The sequence below is a fragment of the Camellia sinensis genome, chromosome 12 (assembly GCF_055761805.1).
Source record: "Camellia sinensis isolate YWXY chromosome 12, ASM5576180v1, whole genome shotgun sequence".
Classification (NCBI taxonomy): domain Eukaryota; kingdom Viridiplantae; phylum Streptophyta; class Magnoliopsida; order Ericales; family Theaceae; genus Camellia; species Camellia sinensis.
In genome coordinates this window covers 136,354,593-136,366,847 of record NC_138972.1, presented here as the reverse complement: position 1 = coordinate 136,366,847, position 12,255 = coordinate 136,354,593, and positions in this window count along the sequence as shown.

The following is a 12,255-nucleotide window of genomic DNA, read 5'->3' as shown; positions in this document are numbered from 1 at the left end:
GGTTTAATAGCCTCTTGCATGCTTCATATGCTTGTAGTATAAATCTTGTTCACTAGCTTTGAATGCATGATATTTTGGCTCACCATTCTAGCATATTTTGGCCATGCTCCAACATGATTTTGTTCATATTTTGGGCTATCTTAGCTCTGTTTTGAGGCCCCTTGGTCAAATGATGCTCGCATTGCATGCCTCTACTGTAATATGCTCCACTAGCTTTTAATGCCTGAACCTTTCAACATGCATAACATGAGTTGTTTACGTGATTCTAAGTTATCTTGCATGCCATTTCAGTGCTGGAACTTATGCCATTGTAATCCATGTTTCATCCTTTCGATGCTTATGGAAAGTTATGTTTTGTGCCTTAGACTTGGGCCATTGCATTATGCATGTTTGTGTGTGTTTTGGTGCCTTGATTTCATCATCAATGGCCGCTGATTTGGACATGGCTGAGGCCTATCCATTTTGGTATAAGTCCATTGTGCATTGAGTATACCATGTAGTCCATAGCATTGAGTATGCCATGTGGTTGCATGATCAAACATTGCATTTGTGCATGCCATTTTCATTGCATTGTGTATGTTAGTTACCACGTGCATTGTGTATGCTAGTGTCATGAGCATTGTGTATGCCATGGAATTCATAGCATTGTGTATGCTAGTTGCATGTTCACATGTTTACCCCTTTGCACGTTTGCATGTCTAAGTTATATTGCATTAAGTTGCATGATTGAGTCGCATTGTGCATGCCATGCTTGTTGCATTGTGTTTGGAATAGGCGTTAGTCCAAACACGGGAAACGAGGGATGTTTCATACTCGAAGTGATGAAACGTGCCTCGATCCTCGGTCACCGACACTCTTGAATATACATGATGGAGTTTTGGACTTTATGTGTTCGTGCGTGCATTCATGTCACATTGAGTCGTGCAATTTGGTTCCTCGGCCATCATGCATCGAGATACGTGATTGGTGGCTCGAGGGTCGAGAACTATACTCTCTTGAGCTTATGTAATGATAGGGAGGATGGTTGTGCATACATGTTTTGCAAATACTTTGCCATGCCCCTTTCTTGCTCTCTGTTGCAACAAACCAGAAACTAACAGCAAAAACTGGTCGGTCGACCAAATAAAGTGGTAGGCCGACCACTTTTTCTAGTTTTCACCACAAAAAGTGGTCGGCAGGTGGTCTCCAAAGCCAACAACTGGTCAGCAGCCTTCCCACAGGTTCCCTTGGTGGAGTTTCAGCCTTCTGGAGGTTTGTGCAGTGTTCTGAGATCAATTGCAAACAGACGCAAGTCGGGGCATCGTGATGGATTTCCAAGCAAGGCAATTCGAGCATGCATGCATCCTTCATCATCCAAGGCAGAGCTGAGGCAGCCCACTTCACATAGTTTGCATGCTTATTTAATTGCTAATTTAGTTGATTTGTTAGCTAGTTAGTGTTGTGTAATAATTAGCTGTAACTTGTTATTCATTTTGTTGTGTAATAACTAGTTTAATTAGAATAGTTGGTTAATTAGTTGGTTCTGTATTATTTATTCGGACCCTCCGTCGAGAGGGCACAACTGTTGTAATAAGTGTGCGTGTGTGTGATGCATGTCTTCCAACCCCCATTTCTTTCTCCTTTTTATTTACTAACTTATGATGGTTAGTTTTAGGGCATGTTTCAATTAGTATCCTTATGCTCGCATGTTTGCATCCATTCATCTGTCTTGCATGCACCGGGCTCGGTGCATCATACTAACTGCATTGTATTTCAATTCTTGTTTGAATACATGTATCAAATTGCATTTCACATGACATTTTAGAATAGTCGAGCCTATCTTAGTTGCACTTTGTATGTGTTGCATTAGGCATTCTTGACATAGCTAGGATCATGCATTGATTTCTAACATAGTTTTTGTTTTGGCTCGGAGTACTCGGTGAGTGTTTATGTTTTAGCATCCTTGCATATGTGTGAGTGACTGCCATGAGGCTAACTGCTTATGTGATATAACTGTCTGAATGCCTGTGGGTGAAGGTTGGATTACTTGAATTGGAACAATTCATTGATTGCAAGTTTTAAGCCCACTTGAGAGTGGCAAATCACCATGTTTTCTAAGCCCACTTGAGGGTGGCAAAATCCGAATTTTAGTCTACTTGCGAGTAGCAAACCGTTTTCAAAACAAATGAATATGAGATATTTTGTTCCAACTTAGGCGATCCAGTCTATACTTGTATGCTGTGCGCATCGCATAGTAATTCTAGGTTAATAACCGGAATAAGAGCACATGTGTTTTCAAAAACAAGATATCATGTTAGTAAAGGCCGATCTTTGATCGGGAAAACGGGGGTGCTCATTGCATGACCTTCCCCTCTCGTACCCAAGTTCCCGAGCCGAGGCAACTTTGGTGATGACGGACACGTGGCCTTAGGCACGAGTCAGGGTTTCTTAAATTCTCCAAACATAAAATATTTAGGTGGCGACTCTGTATCTGGCAAAGCAGTCCATGTTTGGAACTTTTTTCTAAAAATCAGTTTTTCAAAATAATTTGCCGGATTTGGACTCTTTGGTGATTTATCAATCTTGCAGTGCATTTTGCAAGATCAGATTAAGAACCGTGACCTTGAGTTTGAACTGTAGTGAGCCTAATGAACAAAACGGGATTTTCCCGTGACGTTCGGGCGCGTCTACACTATGTGATGCGCACATACAAGTATAGACTAACTTGCAAAAATTGGAACACTTGAGTCATGTTTGTTTTCTGAAAAGAGTTTGAATTTGCCACTTGAAAAGTGGGCTTAAATGTGCATGGCTTAAATTATTCCAATTTAAGCAATTAGCCTTCATCCACAAGCATACAAGTAGGTATATCAATTAAGCACTTAGCCTCATGGTAAGCATGTTAGACATGGCAACAATCACACTCATGCAATATGGTAAAGCAAGTAAAGGCTCACCTTGTACTCCAAGCCAAAAAGGCATAAAAGAGTTAGAAAAAATACATGATTCCTAACTATGCAATATGGCTAATGCAACATATGCAATATGCAATCTAAAATAGGCCCGGCTACTTAACATAGCATATGAATCAATTGATAGCATGTGGTTTAAGTACGTATTCAAATAAGCATTAAACTAATAATGCAGTTGGAATGATGAACCGAGCCTCGGTGTATGCAATACAAGTGAATGCAAACATGAAGAATGTTAATTTAAAAGTGATGTCCCTATACTAACTATCATAAGCAGTTAAATAAAAAGGAGAAATACTTGGGGTTGGAAGACATACACATTATTACAACATTATGCTCTCACGAAGGAGAGTCAGAATGAATAAACTAACTGGCTAACTATTTAAGCTAAGCTAAGCTAATTAATTAACTATTACAAACCAAATGAAATAAATTAATTCACAACTAATTAACTACTTTAGCTAATTAAATAATTACAACACAAGTATAATTAAAAGAAGTAAGTAAACTAAACAACTAATTACTCCGCCTCGGGGAGCGAGGAATGTTCATGCGCATGCTCGATTTCCATCCGAAAAGCCACTGTTTTGCTTTTAGAGAGCCTCTGTTGCGCAATAGAATACATACACTGTTGCCCACTTCCAAAATAGCTTTACTTCGCCAAAGGAACACACTGTTGAATTTTGCATTAGTGGCCGGCCAGCCACTGGTGAGGGATGCTGGCCATCAAAGGTGGTCTGCCGGCCACTGTTGGCCATGGAAAGTGGCTTCCCGGCCACTGCTGCCCAGTTCACCTTGTTGCAACAGAGGACAAATAGAGCATGCACAGAGTATTCTCTAGGATTGTCTGCACAACTCACCCCTTCTTTCCATGAACGAATCAAAGGAGAAGTGAACTTAAGCCACAAACCACTAACTCAAACAATTTCATTGCATGATGGCTTGTGAATCAAAGTGTGCAAATTCAATAAATGCAGCAAAATATGACTCTAACCTTTTCCCTTTCATGGAATTGATCAAGGGAAGTGGTGACCTTGGAAACTTGAATCATTTCATCACTAATGAGTATAAACTGCCTCAAGTTTCCATGTGTTCAACTAACGTCTGATTCAACACAACCAAATTATTATCGTACACCATTTTAACCTCAATTTTAGTTACTCAATTTTAAATTACCATATGTTCTTTAATTCATTAAGTTCAATGGTGAGTTTAAGTCCTCTAAATGGAAAGAAGCGTCAAACAAGGAGTTGTTCTTGGCATGAGAGAGATGTAATGCCCTGGTAATAAACCTCAAAAGAGATTAAACCATTTAGCATGGAAGGTCTCTTTTCTCATCGTAAAAATAACATATATAGGACATCAATTCATCACTTTCAATTAGATTACAGCAATATACAATATAACAATAAATCAAAAGAAATGAGCTAAATAAGTAAGAAATGCAAGAAAATGAAAGGTTTGTGAAATTCACCTCTCAAGGAAAAGATGAACTCCTTAGTTCACAAACTCCCTCTTGATTACCCTCAAGTGTAGGAAATGTGTTCTCAAATCCTCAATCCGAAATTATAGAGTGTTTTTGGTGTATGAAAATGAGGAATTTCAGTAGTTATGGAAGTTTGGAAGTATTTTGGCTCAAGGTTAAAATGTAGACAAAATTACTCTCCTTTTTCTCTAACTCTCTTGAATCATTCCTCCTTTTTTTAACATCTCCCTTGCTTTATATAAGCAACATAATATAATATAATATAATATATAATATATATATGTTTGATGTCGGCAACCGAGCTGACTGACATCACAAATGTTTTTTATTATTTTTATTATATAATATATATCTATATACATATACTATAATATATAATATATATATGTTTGATGGCAGCAGCCGAGCTGACTGACATCACAAATGTTTTTATTATTTTTATTATATGATATATATAATATAATATATAAAATATATAATTTATACCAATTTATATAAAAATACCAAAAATATGAACAACTATATAAAATTATGCAAAATTACAAAATACTAAACTAATGAAATATTTAGTAGTTTAAAACAATTTGGCCATAATGGTGAATGTTCGGATTAAAGTTCAAATTACATCTCTCTTACTGAAGATTTTGTGAGAAACACATTCTAATTATCATCATTGGGTAATAAAAAAAAGTGCCCAAGTCTTAAGGCTGGTCAAAATGAGGTGTCTACAGGAGTTTATTAAGATCTGGAGTAAAAGGTTTACTAAGAGCTAATAATTATGGGTTAATAGGAGGAACGACCTCAAAATCAATCTGAGTAGGTGAATCCTGAGATGTGGTTTCATCTTCATGGAGATGTGTGTGAGTTGAATAAATTGGTTTACTAATTTGGAAAATAAAGGAATTATCTATTCCTTTTAATTTACTATCTGAATGTTCACAAAGATGAAGTTTCCTATCTTTGCGAGTAAATAGAGGTGTATTAAATATTTCATCATCTTCTAAGTCGGTGGGGATACTAGAAGTATTATGACAGGATGAGTGACTAGGAAGGCGATTAAAGCGTATATAAACTGAACAATCATTAAATTGTTGAATAGTTTGAATAGCTTGACTAGTAGAAGATTATTGATTTTGGGAATAATTTTCATTAACTGTAACCCAGCCTTCAGGAAGAGTAATATCGTTCCAACAATTCATTTTGGAGACTGAAATATTAGTTTCATATGTACTACCTTGAATAAGTAATGCTTTATCTTTTGAACTTTTATTTAAAACTTGAATATTGAGATTAGTTTTAATACATTTATAATAAATGCGATAAATCAAAGCAATATTATGAACATTAGCTAACATATTAGTGAATGCGCCTGACAATTGAATATTTAATGTTAATGCTTTTAATATATGAGGATCTCTAAGACTTAAAGTAAAATCGGGAAAACAATTAAAGTGAACAAGTCCTTTATGAAGGCTTAATTCCATCATACCCATTAGGCTATCATGATAATTAATAAATCATGCATCTCTTAAGCATAAAAGAACAGAAGTATTTTTACCTTGTTGAGTTAATGGTTTGTTTCCAACTTGAATTAATCCTAGATGAATAAAGTTATGACCATCTTTGATATGTTTTTTAATTGACTCTTTGGATAATAACTGGCAAGTTTCTTTAATTTTAGTTAAAGCATAAACTTGTTCAACAGTTTTGACCTGTAAATCTACATTAAAGGTTGATTGTAAAAAACTGGTTTTGTAGATTTCTTTAATCCTTACTTTACGGATATTCCAACTTAAATCAAGTTTAACATCTTGAAATTCATGTTCTTCTTCGTTAATAAGTAAATCATTATCAAGTATAGGAGCTAATGTTGTAGACCTAGAGTTAATTGAAGAGTTGCTTTTCAATAATCGACTCATATTTCTAAATTTATAAAAGATTGTCAGAAATTTGAATTCTGGGTTAACTTATCATATTTTCACATACAATGTGTTCACTCATACCCTTTTCGAAAACCCCTATTTCCGTTAACTGCCTAAACCTAAGGACTTATACAGGATGCGGGACGAAAGGTGGGTGGCTACTGATAGAGTGGAAAAGAGATGATAAGGTTAAATAGAATAAAGATGATTGGAATCAATTATGAAGATAGATTAGAGAGAATCAGAAATAACAACTTTTATAAGGATATTCTTTTCCACCATAAGTCAACAGTCATTAAACCTATCTATGGTCGCGTTCAGACCAGTAAAATCATATATCATTCCTTGTACATTCATAATATTGTTTTCATGGAAGAATGGGGTCTCACTTTTCTACTACGAGACCTTCCCTACCATGATATACAATATAGTTACTATGATTACATTGATGCTTGGTTCAAAATCCTTCTATATCAAAATGAGTCATATAGTCATTCTTGGTTTTTCTCATTTGACCACAAATTCAAATTAGAATTCCCTTCTTGGTTCCTGAGATGGTGGTCACAACATGGTGCCATCCCAGAAATCATCCCTTCTGAGTTAACAGAACAAGTCAATTACTTCTCTTCAATTTACAAGCTTAGCGAGCATAAGAGTCAGTTTCCTTCTCTTCAATGAAAATGGAGTAACCAAGGCACATAAAAATTATAGTATTATTAAAAAAGAATTTTATCTATTGTTTTATGTATTAGTAAATTTCAAGATGACATTTTAAATCAAAAATTCTTATTATGTGTTGATTGCAAAAGTGCTAAATACGTTTTGGAAAAAAATGTTCAAAATATTGGTACTAAACATATTTTTGCTCGATGGCAATCCATTTTAAGTATTTTTGATTTTGATATTGAATATATTCTTGATAGTCAGAATTCTATTCCTGATTTCTTTACCCGAGAATTTTTACAAGAAGGATAGTGCATCATGCTTACTCTTTATTGTTCTACAAATAGATTACAAGTTACAAGATACCGCAAAACTATTGGCTATTATAAGTTTAAAATATCCTATTTAAGTCATTACAAAATGACCCTTACCTTCATCAAGACCCTTACCTCTAGTTCAATCAGATTAGAAGTTATTGCAATTTCATTGCTCATTACACTAATCTAGTTAACTTTCATATGGATAGATTAGATGTCTTTAGTAGATGCTAATCTACTTATGTTATTTTTCTTTCAGATGTCAAGCCACAAACCTATTACAAAATCTCTTGCCATTATGCCAACCAGTCAACCCATTGTTGCACCTCCAATTGATCTAGTTAACCGATACCAAATTCTTGGTAATATTCCTAAACCTAGTTACACTTCGGCTCTAGCTTCAGACCCTTTTGTCTACTAGTCAATTACACCAATACCTCCTAACAAGTCTACCCCAAGAACATATTATGTTCTTAAACAGTCATTCAACCTTTTTTAACAAAGAACCAGTTCATAAAAATATCCACAATGTTCTTGAATTAGTCAAATCCCATTTCCCTAATGGATGACATTTCATGCCTTCCCATCCCGATAAGTCAATAACCTTTTACACTTCACTTAGTTTCACACACCTTTTCCTTTTTCCTTTCTAAATCCCTCAACCAAATACGACATTATTGTTTTAACATTGATATCACCTCATCACCGACATGTAGTATCACCATCCAGTAATATAATACCTTTAGATTGAATAAGAAACCGACAACAAGATTCTTTACTTTCATCAATGAATATGTTCTTACACAATGCTGCATTTACATTCTTGATCATTCACCAGGTAAAGAGGTTACTCTAGTTGCAGTTTTCAAGTTTCAATTGTTGCAATTGACTAAATATGTTATTTATTTATTTTTTTATTATTGTGTTATTTTGGTCCTTATAATTTCAATTGGTTTTAATATCATGTTTCGATCTTGAATTTATATTATAAAAAATGACTAGTAAATGGAAGAAATAAAATTTCTTCCAATCTTTTTCTGTGGGTTACATCAGGCATACTTTTCCCAATTATAGTAGATAGAATTAAAGAATGGTTTTTCCTCACTAGTCATTTTCATCCACAAGACCTCAAATCTCCTCCTTTTAATGGAGAAAAAAAATGGAGAACAAAGAAAGTGAAGAAGCTACTGAGTTATGTAGATGCATCTGATGTATTCATATACACATGTATTATACGTGCTTGCAAGATGATATATATACATACATTTTTCCCTTCGAAATGGAAATACAACATAATGCAAGTAGGTGTATAATTTTTTTTTTTAATGACTTTGGACCTCTTAAAAATGCTTAGTGAAATAAATAATGTTAGTTAAAATCCAAAGCCTATGATGAAATAAGCCAATCTCATTCCTTTCGTAAGGGGACTGGAGCATATTGTCATGGGACAGATTTTCTTTCTAAAGAGATTCAATTCGAATATTGAAATGATTCCAGGTTTCCGTAAATTTTTCTTAGGTCCAAATCAAATAATAATGATTTGTAACACTTTTTTATATTATTTTGGAATTTTTTTTTTGTAAAATATAGGATTTCTAATCCTAATAGGAATATGTACAAAGTTGTATTCAATAAAAGTTGTATGTACAACCTAAAGAAAGATCTTTCATATATATACAATCAATGTCTTAAGGCATTTTCTTAAGTCAATTATAAGAAATTTGTGAGTTTTTATTATTTTATTATTTTTATTTTTTTTTCCTTTTAAGGGTGGAATAGTTTGACATCCCAAATTACCAATTGCTACTCAAATAATAAAATAACTTATTTTGTCGTGACATATTATTCTTTGTCTTTATCTTTCATATATCTCTATATGATATATACGAACTCTCACTATGAGATATACCAACTTTGAAATCAAATCTAAGACTTTGTTTAACGATGGACTATTTTAGCTAAAAGTTAAAAAAAAAACATTATAAATTATTTTATTATTCTTTTTATTTTTTTACTAAAAAAAAATAATAAGTCAACCTCCCCTAAAAAGTATACATTGAACTAATTTTTTTCGATACAGCAGAAATGAAACAAAAGATATGGGACTAATCTCTCTCCCTACCCATAGACACCCCATTTTTGATCGACCTTAAGACTCAGATGTCATCGATTGAGCGCTCGGTGATAGTGCATGTTGTGCTCGTTTTGAGTTTCCGGAGTTTCGGCTGAGAGCCTTGCCCCCGGACCTCTGAACTCTTTATGCTTAGACTCGATTTGCGGACCAAGTCTGGTTTTCCTTGCCTGAGAGAGGGAGTGGTCTGGTAGACCATCTTTTTGTGGTTGTAGACCACTTTTTGTGGTCGTGGGCCACTTTTCTTGTTTGGAGACTAGTTTATGATTTTCGGAGCCTTCGGTCGCGCGCGCCTTGTCTCGGGACCGCTTAACGTTCTCCGTTTGGTGTACTTTTTTGAACCACACCTTGTTTCCTTGGCCTAGAGGGCCACTGTGGTTTGGGAGACCACTTTTGTGGTCGTAAACCACTTTTGGTGCTCGACAGCTAGTTTTCGAGGCTCCCGGCTACGCGCTTTGCCTCCCGAACTTTCGTCTTGCATCCGTTTTGGTTTGTTTTTTGTACAAACCTTGTTTTCCTTGTTTGGAAGGTGGTACAAGCGTGGGAGACCAGTATTTTCCCTTGAAGACCACTTTTCCTCCTGCCAGCCAGTTTTCTGGTCTGACAATTGGTCTCCCTGATCTTTGGACCATCAAAAGTGGTCGGCCACCACACCATTTGCTTGTTTTCATCCTCTGGACTCTCTCCCACCATGGCCGACCAGTTGTTGTTCCAAGAGACCACTTAAAGTACCTGGCCGACCACTTTAAGTGGTCGGTTGCTTTTGACACCTTTTTGGAGATATTTTCCTCCAGCTAACATAGCTGGAGGGCACCAGAGCCATCCTCCATATGGAGGGATTGCCTTGGCCCTTAGCTTCTTGGAGAAGCTTTGCCTTTTGTTCTCTATAAGAGGGAGGCTCCTCCTCCCTCCTCTAGGTTCAGAAAAATTAGGGTTTGAGTTATAGATATAGCTTTGTATCTATCTTGCCTTGGTTCTTCATTTTTGTGCTTTAAAGTGTCATTTTGTCTTACTTTAACACACAAACACACACTCAAACACCTTGCTTGTGTTGTTGAGGCTTCTTGAGGTTGTTTTTGACGTTCTTGGGCTGGTTTAAGCTCAAAGAGGGTGCTGGAGTTGCAGTAGTAAAGAAGGTCTTCAAGGATGAGTCTTTAACCTTTAAATCTCCCATTCTTGCTTAAGCTTTTGAGCCTATTTGTATATTGTTTTAAGCTTAGCTTTTAACTGGAAAAAGTTCTATTTTTGCATGCTTAAGAAGTTTGTTTGAGGTCACTTTTTCGTTGGGGGTGATCTACTCCCTCTTAGGCCTTGTTAGGCCTTGTTTTGAGCCATCCCTTTAGACTCTTGTTGTAGCCTTTGCATGACCTTTCTACTACTGAAATCCAGAGAATTTTTAGTGGTGGAAAGGTAGTTTTGGGGTCTTAAATAGGAGGGGGTCATCCCCTCTCTTTGTATTTTGAATACTTGCCATATATGTCTCATGTTTGAGCATGTGTTTTAAGTTTGTTTTGGCTTGTTCTTAGCATGTATTTGTGGTTATTTTACTGAGGCTTACCACTGTTTTTGCTTGGTTTGGTCATCCCTTGCATGTGTAATACACTTGTAGTGTAAATCACACACACTAGCTTTGTATGCTTCATGAAGTAGCATGTCATTCAAGTTTATGTTGAGTCCATTTCAGCATGTTTTAGGTGATGTTTTGCCATGTCATACCTCTGTTAGGGTTTTGTTTGGTCACCCCTTGCATGCTCCATGCACTTGTAGTGCATTTCCATGAAATAGCCTAACATGCATCATGTTTTAACATGTCATTCTAGCATACTTTTGGCTTAACTTCATGAAGTTTTTGTCATATTTTAACATGCTTTAGCTCTAATTTTGATTGTTTTGGCCATGCATGACTTGCTTTGTGTAGCCATGGTTCAATCTAGCTTGTTAGCTTTGTGCATCAAGTCCACTAGCATGCTTTATTTGGACTATTTGAATGATTTGGAATCATTTATTATGTGATTTCAGTCCATGTTTCATGCTCATGCACTTGCATCTTTCACCTATTCAATGCGTTGGAGGGTTGGCCCCTTTATACCTTAACATGAACTATTGTGTATGCCTTCATGCCTTAGCTTGCGAGCCATCATTTCAGTGCTTATTTGGGGTTATTTTGCCATGATATAACTCTGATTTTTTTTTGCTTAAGTCATCCTATGCTTGGTCTTAATAGGTGTAGTGTAATCCACGTTATTTGCCTTGTATGCACCATGCCTTATGCCCCTCATGCTAGCTTGTTTTAGCTTCCTTCCATGTATGTTTTAGTATCATTTTAATATGTTCTAGGACTATTTTGGGTTGCCTTTGCCATATCCTTCATGCTTTGTATAGCTGTAGTGTAATTGACCTTGCTAGCTTTATGTTTTGTTGATTCATGCATGCTATCTTTGAGCTATTTAAATGATTTGGTATCATTTAATACTTCATTTCAGAGCTTATAGCATTGCCATGTTCCCACTTCTTTCATGCTTTGAATGCCTTTAAGTGTTGTGCATTGTTGCCTTACTTATGACCTAGCATGTATGCCATCTTGCCTAGGCATTTGGGCCTCCATCTTAGCGTGTTTTGGTCTTTGTTTAGACCTAATTAAGCTCTGTCTATGGTTAGTTCATGCATATTTTCCATGTATTGCATGCCTCTTTGGTAGTCCTCTTATTAGCTTTCATGCTTTAGGACTTTCGCATGCTATACTTGTGTTAGTTTGAATGATTTAGCATCATTTCTTACCTTATTT